At 41.7% G+C, this 14,429-nt stretch overlaps 1 protein-coding gene across 17 annotated transcripts in view; it reads right to left on the bottom strand.

Annotated features, from left to right (window-relative positions):
• The window catches only part of CUNH4orf50 (chromosome unknown C4orf50 homolog), an 86,764-nt gene that overhangs the window by 6,297 nt on the left and 66,038 nt on the right, over window positions 1–14,429 (bottom strand). For 3 of the 17 annotated variants that reach the window (XR_015699998.1, XR_015699999.1, XR_015699985.1), the window contains one exon: window positions 9,180–12,033. The exons of 4 other annotated variants lie outside the window; for them this stretch is intronic. The gene's annotated coding sequence lies outside the window, so the exon portion shown is untranslated. Of the gene's footprint in view, window positions 1–9,163; window positions 12,034–14,429 lie in introns of those variants that run through there. 10 more of the 17 variants (XR_015699984.1, XR_015700001.1, XR_015700000.1 and 7 more) reach the window with 10 other exon arrangements.

Genomic DNA, 14,429 nt, shown 5'->3' with positions numbered 1-14,429 from the left:
GTTTTTGTCAGACTCTTCACTTTCTCTTTCACATTCCTTTCATCCTCTTTGTCTGCCCTTGCTCCTTTCTACGTGACATTATTTATCCCTTCTTTTATTCTCCACTCCAAGTCTTTTTGAAACCTTGTGCTCTTTTCAGCTTATTTCCGTGACATATTTGTCCTTCACCCTTCTCTTATTCTTTTTCTTCATACCACTTATCTAACTAAGCAGTACGGCAACATAAACACTACTGAACCATTTTGTAATTACTCGGGTCAGGGAGGAAGTCTGTTTTGTGAAATGCTTGAGGAAAATAAAAAAGGTCTTCATGACATCACTTTACCAAAGAAAATTATCAACCAAGCATTTCCAGTGCTTAAGAACAAAGGTGCAGTTTCCAACCATGCATCACAGTGATTAAAAAACAGCTGAGTCTTTATCAATAGTGGACCTAAGAGTTCCAGCACGAGTATTTCTGGTGCTCAGAAATTTGCTGGCCTCCCGTTCTTTCTTAGGACTAAAGCATACGCTTGAGCAACAATGCGGAGGCTGGGCTCATGTTCCTTCACGTCACGAGCAAAATCAATTTCAGTCAGCAACAAAAAGAACTGCTAATGCAGAAGGTCATTAAACAAAACTGATTTCTTTATGACATTGGAACCTCAAAGGGAACCTTGCAAATAAAAGTGGTAAGACTCTGCACTGCTCTCTCAGCCAGGACTGAATCATTTCCAACATAACAAAGATCAGTGATCCATTTCCATGCACTCACTTGGTGTTCTCCAATCTTCTACCACCTCTATGAGCTGCCAGCATTTATTTGTTCTAGCTGCTCCCAATCATCCTCATCTGTCCTTACTCATCATGTGCTAAGTCTCAGGAATCTCTAAGATCATAGGAAGGAACCTCAGAAGGTCATTTAGATCAACCTACTCAAAGCAGAGTCAGTTCTGAAGTCAGACCAGTTTGCTCAGTGCTTACCTAGTCAAATCTTGAAAACCTCCCGGGATGCAGAATGCACAACCTACCTGGGCAGCCTGTCCCACTGCTGGGCTGTCCTCATGAGGGAAATGCTTTTCCTATATCCAGTCTGAACCTCCCTTGTTTCAGCTTATGCCCACTGTGTCTCATTCTCCCACCATGCACCACTGCAAAGAGGGCAGCTCTTTCTTACTTACTTCCTCACAGGTTCAGGAAGGCTGTTGTGAGGTCCCTCCAAAGCTGGCTCTTCTTTGGGGTGAACCAGCCTAGATCCCTTGGCCTCTCCTCACAGAGCAAGTGATCTACGCCCCCCAGTATCTAAACTAACATTTTTAAGGAAGCTCAGAGAGCACCAGTACTGCCAGCCAAGGCCATTGCTATCCCCTGGCCAGCTCAGCTTGTTCAGAGACAGACGATACAGACAGAATACAATGATAGAAATGGTACTGCCTGGTCTGCACAAGCTCATCTACCTCAGCTCACGCTGGTGGAACAGAACCAGTGCTGACCAACTGCACCTCCTCCTAAAGAGGGCTGTCCTGTTTAACTCCTCCACTCCAATCGGTTCCCCAGAGAGCAGAGCTCTGTGTCCACCGCCAGGGTCCGCGGTTTCTGTCCCTTGCAAAGCACACAGTGGAAGCCACCCTGCTCCACTTAAGAAGGTACAGCAGTAAAAGCTTTGCAAAAACATTTCAGAGTGTGCATCAAAGTCAGAAAGAAATGAGCCAATATTGAAACTTTAAAGACAAACAACAGCAGGGCTGGAAGGAAAAAAAAAAAACAGCTGCAGGACTGTACACACATTCCTAAAATCGCTATGGCATCTACAGAGAGTCCCTGTTCTTTTTTTTAATTAATGAATGCACACACAAGATTTTAAGTTAAATTGAGAAGATAAAGATAGAAAAAGGAGGATGCTATTTTATTCTGATTTTCTGAAAGAGGATACGAAATACGGTGATACCATTATAAAAATGTATGAAAATAACGTCTGCTAACTTTCCAAGTATCTGAGGTGAGTTTAGGTGGTGGACCATCATGCAGTTCCAACTGCTTCACTCTGGCTTCTGACTAATCTCAATCAATGCATACTGGGAACATTTCCTCAATATATAACACACAGCTTCAAACATCTCAAGTCATCAGTACACAGTGAGTGCTCTGTACCTCAGCCCTGATATGCAGGGTGAGTACACCATATTTCCATTGCTTTGTATCATTAGAGGCATTTAAAGGGAATAAAGTGCAGAATTCAAGGAATTAATACATTTTTTTTATATCCAACAAGGACATAGATATTTTTGCTATTGTGAACAATTATTTGAAGAATATACTGTGCAACACCTGAAAAGTGTTTCTGCTGCAAAATGTAAAATAATTACTCTGCTGTGTCTCTGCCCTTACCAAGCATCACATATTATCCTTTCCTTAGTATCACTGAAGCGCCGCTGGCTTCTACCACTATTCTGGAGCTACAGTAGCACAAATGAAAGAAAATGCCAGGCATGAAGACTTGTGCTGTTCTTCAATATTTTATAATGAAGTTACAGATGTTTTACTTGGTCTAACTAATATAATCACGAGCATCCAGTCATTTTATCATTTCTATTAATTACAGAAAATCAAATGTGTCTGTGGCACACACACCTTAATAGAAAATGACCTACCATAAATTATTCCACGTGTGGTTTATAGCACCTTATTTTAAAATATAAACATCTTTATTTAGAAAAATTTTTATTACCTGCTAATAGAAAAACAGGTAAAAAAGAAAGTGATTGCAAGAAAGGAAACATTGCAAAGCTGCATTTTGCCATAATACACATGGGATCCCTTAGCCATTTGGTAAAGAAAAACTATATAACCAAGAGCATACTGATCTTTGCAAACGTTTGATTTCTGTGTTTGGAAAAAAGAAAATCCGATAGTATTCAGTGTAGTCTTCTCATTCACAACTCACTGCTTATAAAATTCATTTCTAATTGATGGATTCACATTGGAGCTCAAGAGATGTGAATCTCATTAAACACTGAATGAAGACATATTGATCCCAATTACAACCAAAGGCCAACAGAGCTTGCCTATATCTCAGAGGAAAGGAAAAGCTACACCAATTGCATCCTGGGAAAAAAAAACCAACCAACTAACCAACCATGGGTGTTGAAAACCATGAATAAATTAAATTCTCTTCTGTTAGAAAACGAAATCATGTTATTCTACATTTTTGCACTTAATAAAGGTATTACATACTAAATAGTATTACATCTATAGATCTGATTCAACATCATTGCTCTGGCTTTATGCCGGTTTCTTTCTTATGAAACTAACGTAGTAACTCTGGTAAAATGAATTCATGCAGTGATGAATGAGGTTCGTCTTAATCATACTCTATGCAAAGTACATTAATTGCATTAAAAGTTGAATCCACAATACGGTCAATACATAACATACAAGCAGCACTGCTATTTAACGTTACAGGACTCTTCAGAAAAATGTCACACACACACACACTCACTTTCACATTGTTTGGAGAAGAACAATTTAAGAGTCTTAATTAGGGTTGGGTAACCACAGTGAACAGGAGTTGCAAATATGAAACTCCTACATGTACATGGACACTTGAATGCACTGCTGTGCTGAGTGCCATTCTGGAAGTTTCTTTCTTCTGTTAATGGCCTATCAATATATACAGAAATAATTTATTTGCTTTCAAAAAATGTCTTCTAAAATAATATCCTTGCAATCCTTTGCAGCTTTGAGATGCAAATGCTTACAGAAGAATCCCGATGTCTAACCTCCTGTTCATCAAATATTCCACAACTTTGCAGGCAGGCAGCAGTAACACATACACTTCAGAGATCAATCGCTAACCCAAAATCTTGAAAACGCAGCCAAAGCAAGCCAGCTTGCCAAGAAGCTTAGGGTGAAACACACTGATATGAAGCAGTCCAACAATTTAAAATGACAAACTAGGAAACCTCGAAGTCTGATCACAGATTGTTGAGAACGCACAAAAAAAGGAAAAACCAGCTGGAATCTTTTTTATTTTTTATGATAGAGTTCACCCAGTGCTAGTTCTAATTAAACAGTGGCCCTATTCCAATTTAAAATAAGAAACAATTAAAACACTCTTGTATTCAAAGCATCTTCCACAGGACCCCGTTTACTTTACTGATTCCATTTTGCTGTACAGGCACCACCCCATTTATATACCCCAGAGCTTTTACTAGCCTTGAAAGTGTAACGGTTCTTATTAAATATAGGCTCTTTTTTGTGCGAAGGTAAATTGAGGACGTGAACTTATTGTTATTTACATCTCTCCCATTAAGACAGTTATAATGGATTTAAAGGCTAATACAAATGAGTTAACAAATGAGACACAATAACAGCATGACATATCCAAATACGACAGCAGCGTGGTACCTTCTATATAGCAGGCATATTGTTTCTGAGAAACACCTCAAAACAATAATGCAACTCAACACAATGAAAAAGCAAATTCCAAAGGATTATCTTGTCAAGTCAAAAATTGTCAAGACAATCCCTATCATGTGCATATTTCGCTGAGGTTAGTCAAAGAAGTGAGCATTATCAAAAAATCACCAACAGTAACAGACAGTAGCAACAACCACATGAAATACTTCGCATCTAATGTACTTCGCTGTGTGCTTTTGCACCATAATACATCCAGTTGCAACTGGGACATACAGTGTTTCTTCCAGTGCTGAATATGCAACAGTCAGGTTGGCCCACAACAGTCCTGCAGCTCAAAAAAAAAAAAAAAAATGCAGTAGAAGCATGTTCAACTTGGTTATTTCCCAATCTTTTGGGCTGGTGGGCCACTCCTTTCCTTTACAGTTTCTCAGAGAGGTACCCTTAACATCAAAATCTTAATGATAAAGTTCTGTTGGTAATGTGTAATATCAATTTCACAGACCAGCCATAGAACACCACTGGAACAGATATATTTGCAATAGGTAACAGCCATGAATCTTGTAAAAACATGCTTCATTTGCAGAGTTTGATTCAACCTCCTTGCAGCAAGGCATTGCAAACTGGATCAACAGACTATGAGGGGAAAGCCTGTGCCTCAGAGCAGCACCCTGGTCTATGGGGGATGCTGGGGAAGCCAAGGAGGTAAGTACAACCATAAAAATCTGAAAGACCTGTGAGACTGAAGAGCGCAAATTGTGAGCAGGACAACATAAGATCCTCGGAAGTAGAGGCCATTTGAGCCCTTCAGTTACTAGAGCATGCTATCTCTTTACCAGATGATCTTCCCAGCCAGCCCTATTCGCATTTGCATAGATGTTGTGGTTTAACCCGGCAGGCAGCTAAACACCACACAGCTGTTTGCTCACTCCCTGCCCCCGCAGTAGGATGGGGGAGACAACTGGGGAAAAAAAGGAAAAAAAAAGGTAAAATTCACGGGTTGAGATAAAGACAGTTTAATAGGGCAGAAAAGGAAGGGAAAATAATAACAATAACCATAATAAATAGAATATACAAAATAAGTGATGCACAATGCAATTGCTCGCCACTCGCTGACCGATGCCCAGTCAGTTCCTGAGCAGTGATCCTTCCCTGGCCAACTCCCCCCAGTTTATATACTGGGCATGACATTGTATGGTATGGAATAGCCCTTTGGCCAGTCTGGGTCAGCTGTCCTGGCTGTGCCCCCTCCCAGCTTCTCACTGGCAGAGCATGAGAAGCTGAAAAGTCCTTGACTAGTGTAAGCACTACTTAGCAACAACTAACACATCAGTGTGTTATCAACATTATTCTCATCCTAAATCCCAAATGTGGCACTATACCAGCTACTAGAAAAAAAAAATTAACTCTATCCCAGCCAAAATCAGGACAGTAGGTAAAGGCTGCCCAGAAGACCAAAGGTTGCATCCATCTAAGCCACAGCAACCTTTGGGCCAGAGAGGCTTTGTCCTGGGGACAGCAGTGATGCCTGCAAACGTGGATATACCCGTTGTCCTTCAGGAATTTTAATGATCTGAAAAGCACTACAAATGTCCTACAGAAAACCATTCATTTAAATTATTTGACTTAGGGGGAGTCACAGGCATTTTTTTTTAAAAGTCAAGGTCATTAAGAATGGCTCACTCAATACGAGACAAGATTTTATGACTCACAGGAGACTGGGAAAATCAGCAGCAACACTGCATATTTAGAGTATAATGTTTAGTCATCAAAGACACTTTCAGAGTCATTGCCTCCTCCTTAGACACATTTTTTTAATTGCTGCAACAGAGCTGCAGCAGTAACAAAGAAATATCTTCCCCTAAAATGCACAGTCATACAAGTAACTGATCAGCAGGTTTGCCTTGCTGCTGTCAGCCTAAGAAAAATGGGCAAGTGAATTCACATTTCAGCAAAGCATTTTTATATCCCACTACCCCTCCAACCATGCAGGGAAAAATGATGTATGCGCATCCAGAAGAGATTAAGTAGCATCTGAGGAAGAGGATTTCTAGATGTTCTGCACCCTATAGCAAAAGCTTAGGAAGACAGGAGCACACAAATATTTGAGCTTTTCTGTTTTGCTTTGTTTTCCTTGCCTGATCTTTACAAAGGCCTGATACAAGACAGAATAACTGCTAGAGTAGGTTGAATTTTTTTTTTTTTAAGTAGTAATCAAAGCAGTATCATTACAAGTCTGTAAGCAAATTGTAGGCTTTCTGTAGTTACTTCCTCACCCTGTTCCCAGATCAACCTACAGCAGATTTGTGTGTCCACCTGCACAGCCCTGTCTGCCAGAGACAGCAGATGCACAGCCGTGGTGGCAGGAGCACTAGGGGGGTGGTAGCTTTGAACAGCCCACAGCAGAGCCAGACAGCCCACTCATCACCCGGAATGCCCCCAGATCAACTGAATTTTGCTCAGAGGCAGCAATCTAAAAACTGTGGAGTTAAATAACAGCAACACATCATTACTGCAACATATTTTAATGCACCACCAACAATAAAAGTTTAAATGGTTTTATCCCACATCTAACTACTTGAAAATAATTAATACAAGAAAAAACATTTGCTATTCCCATCAATATTTACAGACGCAAAGCAAGTTTCCCTGGTCCAGCTTTACCCCTTAGTGGAGGATTCAGCATACAGCATATGACCTACATAGCGGGAAGGCAAACTTTGTTATAATCCTGTCCCCCTGAGCACTGAAAAATTTGGAAATCAGACGATGAACGCAGTGGCCCAGATTCTCTCTGTCATTTGGGCAGTTTTGCATTGCATCATTAGTCCTAATTCAGCCTGCAGGGGCCATAGTCATGACAGCGAGCCACAAGGCCTGTTGTATTATCCTCCTCCTGCTCTATGGCTAGAAAAAGTAAGAGCAAGCTCACCTTCCAGGGACTCCCAGCTGCTAAAACGTCACTCTGTAGCTGTAGATTATAGGTATAAATTATAGTAACCTTCAGGCTGCTGTAACTTACATTGGAAATATCTGTATTGAATTTTAAGTACATGCTTGGGTTACATGTGTGCCCGGACAATTCTCCTGTCCAGGCTGTTTGGACCAATATCTCTACTCAGACACAGACCTCAAGGTCAGTCATAAAGCAAGCATGGGAAAAAGTGCAGGGTGCCAACATGTATTTGTCTGCCTTTCCAGTACCATCACATTAGCCGCTATGCCAGTCAAGAGCCTTCCTAGAATAACCATGCCCTCCAACACCATTAGGACAACTGGGTTTTGTAGGCCATCTGACTACAGGCAGCTTAGTGCTATGTGAAGAGCTGCAGCTGATCCACATCCCAACTACAGAGATACCAGGATGGCGTAAATATTTCTTTGTCCTCTCTTCTGCATCATTGAGCTTTGTACCCATTATATCTAAAGCAATGGGATGCAGGACCTCCAGGATCAGGTGCTGACATGTTAGGGTTTCTGCATGGAATTATTAAAAGTGGTCAGAAACATTTTGCATGGAACATTTGGTTTTCATGAGGTTGCAGTAATCACGCCTGATTTCCTGCCAGGTCCTCTTCCCTGATCTTCAGCAGTACTCCTGGCAGGTTGACAAGAGAGTGGGAGTTTGAAAGAAGTTATTGCTCCAGGATTGTCTCAGAGATTGCAGAGCTCCTAAGCTGCTGGCTGCTCTACAGATCTCATTAGGCAGGATGCCAAGAAACTCAGAGCGGAGTATCCCTGCTCATAAACTCCAAGGCTGCCAGCTCTCTGTTAGCCCACCAGGCAGAAAGACAAGAAGCAAGAGTCAGGAAGTTCTGGAAATGTGCAACTCCTTGGCATCCCAGGCAGCCAGAGGATCCAGACAGACTGCCTTGAGCTGGGGACCCCAGAGCTTCTGATGCCTCCAGGCCCAGGTGTTATTAACTTTGGACTAGATGATCGCTGTAGGTCCCTTCCAATTGAAAACATTCTATTCTATTCATTAAGAATTGAAAAAATACTCCTTTTCATTTCAAATCAGAATAAACTCAAATTGAACACATCTAGCAAAATCCTCTGCAAAATAGCATGATCTTTTTTCCATGCTGCACCACTTAAATAATGGGCTGTTATGGCTGGTGTACAGCACATCTTGTGGTCTCGTTCCCTAAACATACGGATTGTACTATTACTCAGCAGACTGAGCTTTCATCACATTCATCACCTCCTCACCCTTCCTCTTTATCCCAGGTATTCATGCCCTCCCTATTTTATTTTCAAAAGCAAGGCCTTTAGGGAGTAACGTTTTGTGGGGTTTTCCCCTTTAATCATACCTGTATAGCCATACAACTCCAGAGAAAGCAAGCAGAAAGCACAAAACTTAAAAAGACACTAATTTCTTATCTTCGTGTTGGCTGAGTTGAACAGGATTTATTTTTCTCAACCTCCTATTACCACAAAGCTCTATATGCAGGTCAGCGGGCTTATGTAACAGTGATGCATCTGGCTCTCTGTCCCAAATAAGTAAGACAGAATATGCTGTGACTGCTACATAACCTTGTGCGCTGCTCATCAAAGGCTCATATCCATCTTTTTTTCCTATTAAAGGAGACCCACTGAAATCTCAGCCTTCAGTTTTCCAAAGACCTGTAATTGTTACGTGTTCTCAGCCTGGTGCTTGCAATCAGACACACTGGACCATTTTCATGAGGCTTTTTTTTTTTTTTTTTTACTAGTGCCCATCCATTCAAGTGCAGTTTTGTTTTTGGCAAGAAAAGATTTTGAGTTAATTCATGTTAGTTTTATTTTAATATACGGTTTTAAGTTCAGTTGTTAACTTGTGAGTTCACTCTACCACATTTTCTTACTGCTGCTTCTTGCTCTGCCTTTTCCTTTGACCTTTTCCATTTTGTCACACATCCAGCAGTCACCCCTGTGAAATGGTCACGGCAATGGTCAGGGACTTCATACATGTCCACAGGACACAGCACGGAGGAGACTGTATTCAGACTTGGATGTTGTAAAAATCTTCTCACCATTAAAACTAGATCAAGGTATTGTGAAGTGGAGGGGACACAAGTCAGTAGCAGGTGCCCACCTCTCACACTGAAATGAAGTATGCATAGACCTATGACATGCAGTCAGACTTGAGAACAACAGATTTGACCTACTACAGTAGGCACCATGATGTGTTTTATTCAGGTATCAAATACATGTAGACATCTACACAAATGCCAGTTCTAGAAGGTAACTCCAACTTGTTAACTCCAGCCTCCAGCTTGCGCAGAAAAGAAACCACTGATTTTATATAAATATTTTAATATGATTAAATGCAAGGTGATGCACTAGGCGCAAGGCGTGCATTCCATACCTGCAGAATGGTAGACCATGTCCAGAACAGCACCAAAGAAAGATCAGAGGCTGTTCTACCCGACAAGTCATCACGACCAACAAGCACAAACCAGAAAGACCAAACAGGACTTGACATGTAAACTAGCAGGCTGATTGACAGACAAGCCTTTGACACCTGTCAGGGGTACCTATGCTGAGTAGCATATGTGAAGTAGGATTACCCTAGCATTACTCCTGAGTTTGAGACTTTTCAGAATCATAGAATCATAGAAGTATAGAACTGTTTAGGTTGGAAAAGACCCTTAAGATCATCGAGTCCAACCATTAACCTAGCACTGCCAAGTCCACCACTAAACCATGTCCTCAAGCACCACATCTACCCGTCTTTTAAATACCTCCAGGGATGGGGAATCAACCACTTCCCTGGGCAGCCTGTGCCAGTGCCTGACTACTCTTTCAGTGAAGAAGTTTTTCCTAATATCCAATCTAAACCTCCCCTGGCACAACTTCAGGCCCTTTCCTCTTGTCCTATCGCTTTTACTTGGGAGAAGAGACTGACCCCCACCTTTCTACAACCTCCTTTCAGGTAGTTGTAGAGAGCAATAAGGTCTCCCCTCAGCCTCCTCTTCTCCAGACTAAACAACCCCAGCTCCCTCAGCTGCTCCTCATAAGACTTGTGCTCTAGACCCTTCACCAGCTTTGTTGCCCTTCTTTAGACGCACTCTAGTACCTCGATGTCCTTCTTGTAGTGAGGGGCCCAAAACTGAACACAGCACTCGAGGTGGGGCCTCACCAGTGCCAAGTACCGGGGGATGATCACTTGCCTAGTCCTGCTGGCCACACTATTCCTGATACAAGCTAGGATGCCATTGGTCCTCTTGGCCACCTGGGCACACTGCCGGCTCATATTCAGCCGGCTGTCTACCAACATCCCCTGGGTCCTTTCCATCGGGCAGTTCTCCAACTACTCTTCCCCAAGCCAGTAGTGTTGCATGGGGTTGTTGTGACCCAAGCACAGGACCCAGCACTCAGCCTTCTTGAACATCATACAGTTGGCCTTGGCCTATTGATCCAGCCTGTCCAGATCCCTCTGTAGAGCCTTCCTACCCTACAGCAGATCAACACTTCCACCCAACTTGGTGTCATCTGCAAACTTAGGGAAGGTGCACTCGATCCCCTCGTCCAGATCATCAATGAAGATATTAAACAGAACTGGCCCCAATACTGAGCCCTGGGGAACACCACTTGTGACTGGCCACCAACTGGATTTAACTCCATTCACCACAACTCTTTGGGCCTGGCCATCCAGTCAGTTTTTTTAGCCAGCAAAGAGTATGCTCATCCAAGCCATGAGCAGCCAGTTTCTCCAGGAGAATGCTGTGGGAAATGGTGTCAAAGGCCTTACTAAAGTCCAGGTAGACAACATCCACAGCCTTTCCCTCACGCACTAAGTGGGTCACCTTGTCACAGGAGATCAGGTTAGTCAAGCAGGACCTGCCTTTCATAAACCCATGCTGACTGGGCCTGATCCCCCGGTTGTCCCGTACATGCCACGTGATGGCGTTCAGGATGATCTACTCCATAACCTTCCTTGGCACTGAGGTCAGACTGACAGGCCTGTAGTTCCACGGATCTTCCTTCCGACCCTTCTTGTAGATGAGCATCACATTTGCTAACCTCCAGTCGACTGGGACCTCCGCAGTTAGCCAGGACTGCGGAATAAACGGTCCATTCTGTAGGTATGACTTCAGATCTTTTTATTTTTGCATTTGATTCCATTTTTACCACAAATTAAAATATTGACTCTGGGCCAGGACAATAATTTGATACCAAGTTCACCAAAACTAATGGTTTTATCTGCAGAAGTATAGCTCTAAAACTTCCTAAATTTGCATCTGTAATAACATCCAGAGCATGGTCTGTTAAGTTCATCCACAGAGCAGGCTCATCCACTGAGCAATTTTACGCTCAGTTAATATATGCAGTGCTATACTAAGCCCAGTTAATCAACACTATCTATTCGGAAAGCAAGAAAAAAGATTCTGTATGTCTATCACACTTCATCAGCTTTTCCCACCCACTTTAAGCAATTTGTTTCAAAGACTTCCTGACTAATTTACATAAAATACGTCCTTCCCTCCTACCCCTTGTTAATGCATTAGACTATAATTTTATAAGGAATTCGTGGAGATCACCAGTGGCAGGCAGGTATCAGAGATGACGCTATGCCTTGAGCACGCAGTCCCAGGAATCTATGAGGGCAGCAATTTCCTGGATCACCTCATCACCTTCAATGGACTTACATGCCTGTGGAGCAAGAATGCTGTTTACTGCCAGAGATCCTCTGGGTCTGTCTGCAGAGAGAAGGCTCTGCATTTTTTAAGCTCTGCTTTAAATAGGTGGATGAGAAAAGAACAGCTATCAACAGACATAAAGCTGCAGTTGAAAGATCAGCAAAACTCACTGGAAGACCTTTGGAAGAGGAAACTCCAATCACTTGCAAGGGGAGAAGCAGGTGGAACAATCTGTCTGGATAAATCTGAGGGGTGGGCTTCTTATGGTCAAAATGTTTGGTTACTAGGGTTTTTTAGCCAGGACTTCAGCTGGCATAACTTCATGAGCTAGCTCAGTTCTAGACTGATGGCTTAAGCAGGTGGTGATGTATTTGTGGCTTTCGGTTAACAACTTGGTCTTGTAAATCCTCCTCACACAGATCTGTTCAAGAGTGTTGGAATGGGAACAGCATATTCAGGAGACTTACAAGATTAAGCCCAAAGTACTAGGACACAACAGTTCTGTTGGCAATAAGCTACTGCAAACAGTTGCATAAGCTGAAGAAAAGCAAGAGCAATAGTTCCAAGCGTCTGCTTTTAGCATTATATTTACAGCTTTTCCCTGACTGTGCATATATTAAGCAGATTGCAAACTTGTAGTGAGTGCAAGGAACAATCTGGCTATTTATAAAGCAGTTAACCTTTAGGAATGACCTTTGTTTTAACATTAAACTGGCCTGCTTCATGTTCAGAGGTCCAGCATGTTCATTGTTTGGAAAATGAGAAAATATTCCATAACTATCTCTGAAGATAGCCAGAAAGATTTCAGTCTTGCACTCTGAAAGATCTTGGCTGATGCAGACTGTATAAAGATGGAGTCAATGCAATCCTGAGACTGCGACAAAGCACAGTGGCAGAGTGAAGTGACTCCAGGGCACATGTGAGGATGGGGGAGAAAAAACACATTCTTTTCATGTTTTTCTGACACGATCACTCTTCACTGCAGAGAATTCCTGTTGTCTTTCTTCTAATCAAAACAAACATACCACACCTATCTCTGTTCATAAGTTACCTGCCAGTATCAGCTAACAGCTAGACTCCTCAGCCACATCATTTATCTAGTATTAAGCTGGGACCAAAAAACTAGAAACAATGGTTGGCATGACATCATTCTTCTGACCTTCCTTCAGTGTTTTCTTGTTTCCAGGGCAACTCACAAAACTCATGTAAGAAAATCCCAGTCATAATTGAAACAGTAGATTTTTATTTTTAGATTTGGTTAATGCATCCATTAATAAAAGGAAACAAAATCAAATGAAACTGAGAGCTGCAGTAACACTGCTGTAGGATAAACACAATGTTGTCATTGACTACATCTGCGGAAACAATTAACTGAAAGTACAAGACACTTGTTTACAGAGGTCCTGGGCTGATTTACTCAGGGTACTTTTATCTTAGCAAGTTATTTCATAAAAATATTTCAACATATTGTGACTACTATACCTTCATTGTGCTTTCTTTAATTTGTTTGGCTGATTAAAAATTAACTGTCTGGTAAAAGACTATGGGAGCCAAACCCTGCCTTCCACTCACCTTCAAAGACACAAAAGTCAGGGAAGCAACCTTTAGTTTTCTCCAGAGAGAATATGTGATGGTCCCAAATTGCATACTAATACCATGAATTATTCAAAATCACAGCAGGTAACAACAAACATTTTGTTGGGCATAATGAAGGCTTAAACATGAAAAACTATAGAAGGAGTAAAATTAACAACTAGAAAAGCAGAGTTCAATTAAATAGCAATTCCACTGTTGCTTACGCACTTCATTGGTGGATGGTTCATGGTACTAACCCTAGTGCAGAACTGTTCTCACCCCATGAGACATAAAGCTTCAGATATTCCCTCTTGCTCCATGGGAAGAAAAATCCAGAGGTCTGTAAGGAGACCAACTATAACCAGTCCCACTTCGCTTCAGCAAACAGGAGACAAGAGACAAGTCTCCACATTCTTCCAGTTTGCTTGTTTTCATTGGGAATATTTGGAGAGGAATTTGAAGCGGGCCATACTCCTGCCCCAGCTAACTAGGATTCGCTACATTATACACTATTACCATCAATAATTCCAGCCCTATTTTCTAAATGTGAAAAATGAGGTCTGGAGTTTAAGAAACATGTCCCCTGTCATTCAGCAAAGCACGAGGGATACTTCATGGGACTAATTAGTACCTCTTCTATATTGCTGCCTGACTCAGCATAATGTAAGCTATGTTGTAATAATGTACCCAGAAGAAAAAAAAATTCAATTCCAACACAGAAACATAGATTATTGGAAGTGAGGCTTAATGTTTTCATGGTCTGGATTGTTCACACAGCAATTGTACAAAGAGAGATTGTTCAGAAAAGAAAGTAAAGGGAAAAATTACACATTT

The sequence above is a fragment of the Nipponia nippon genome, unplaced genomic scaffold (assembly GCF_047370975.1).
Source record: "Nipponia nippon isolate SJK-2023a ecotype South Korea unplaced genomic scaffold, ASM4737097v1 scaffold_6, whole genome shotgun sequence".
In the NCBI taxonomy this organism is placed as follows: Eukaryota; Metazoa; Chordata; class Aves; order Pelecaniformes; family Threskiornithidae; genus Nipponia; species Nipponia nippon.
Note: the sequence above shows the minus strand (reverse complement) of the source record. Positions and strands in the feature narration are given on the sequence as shown.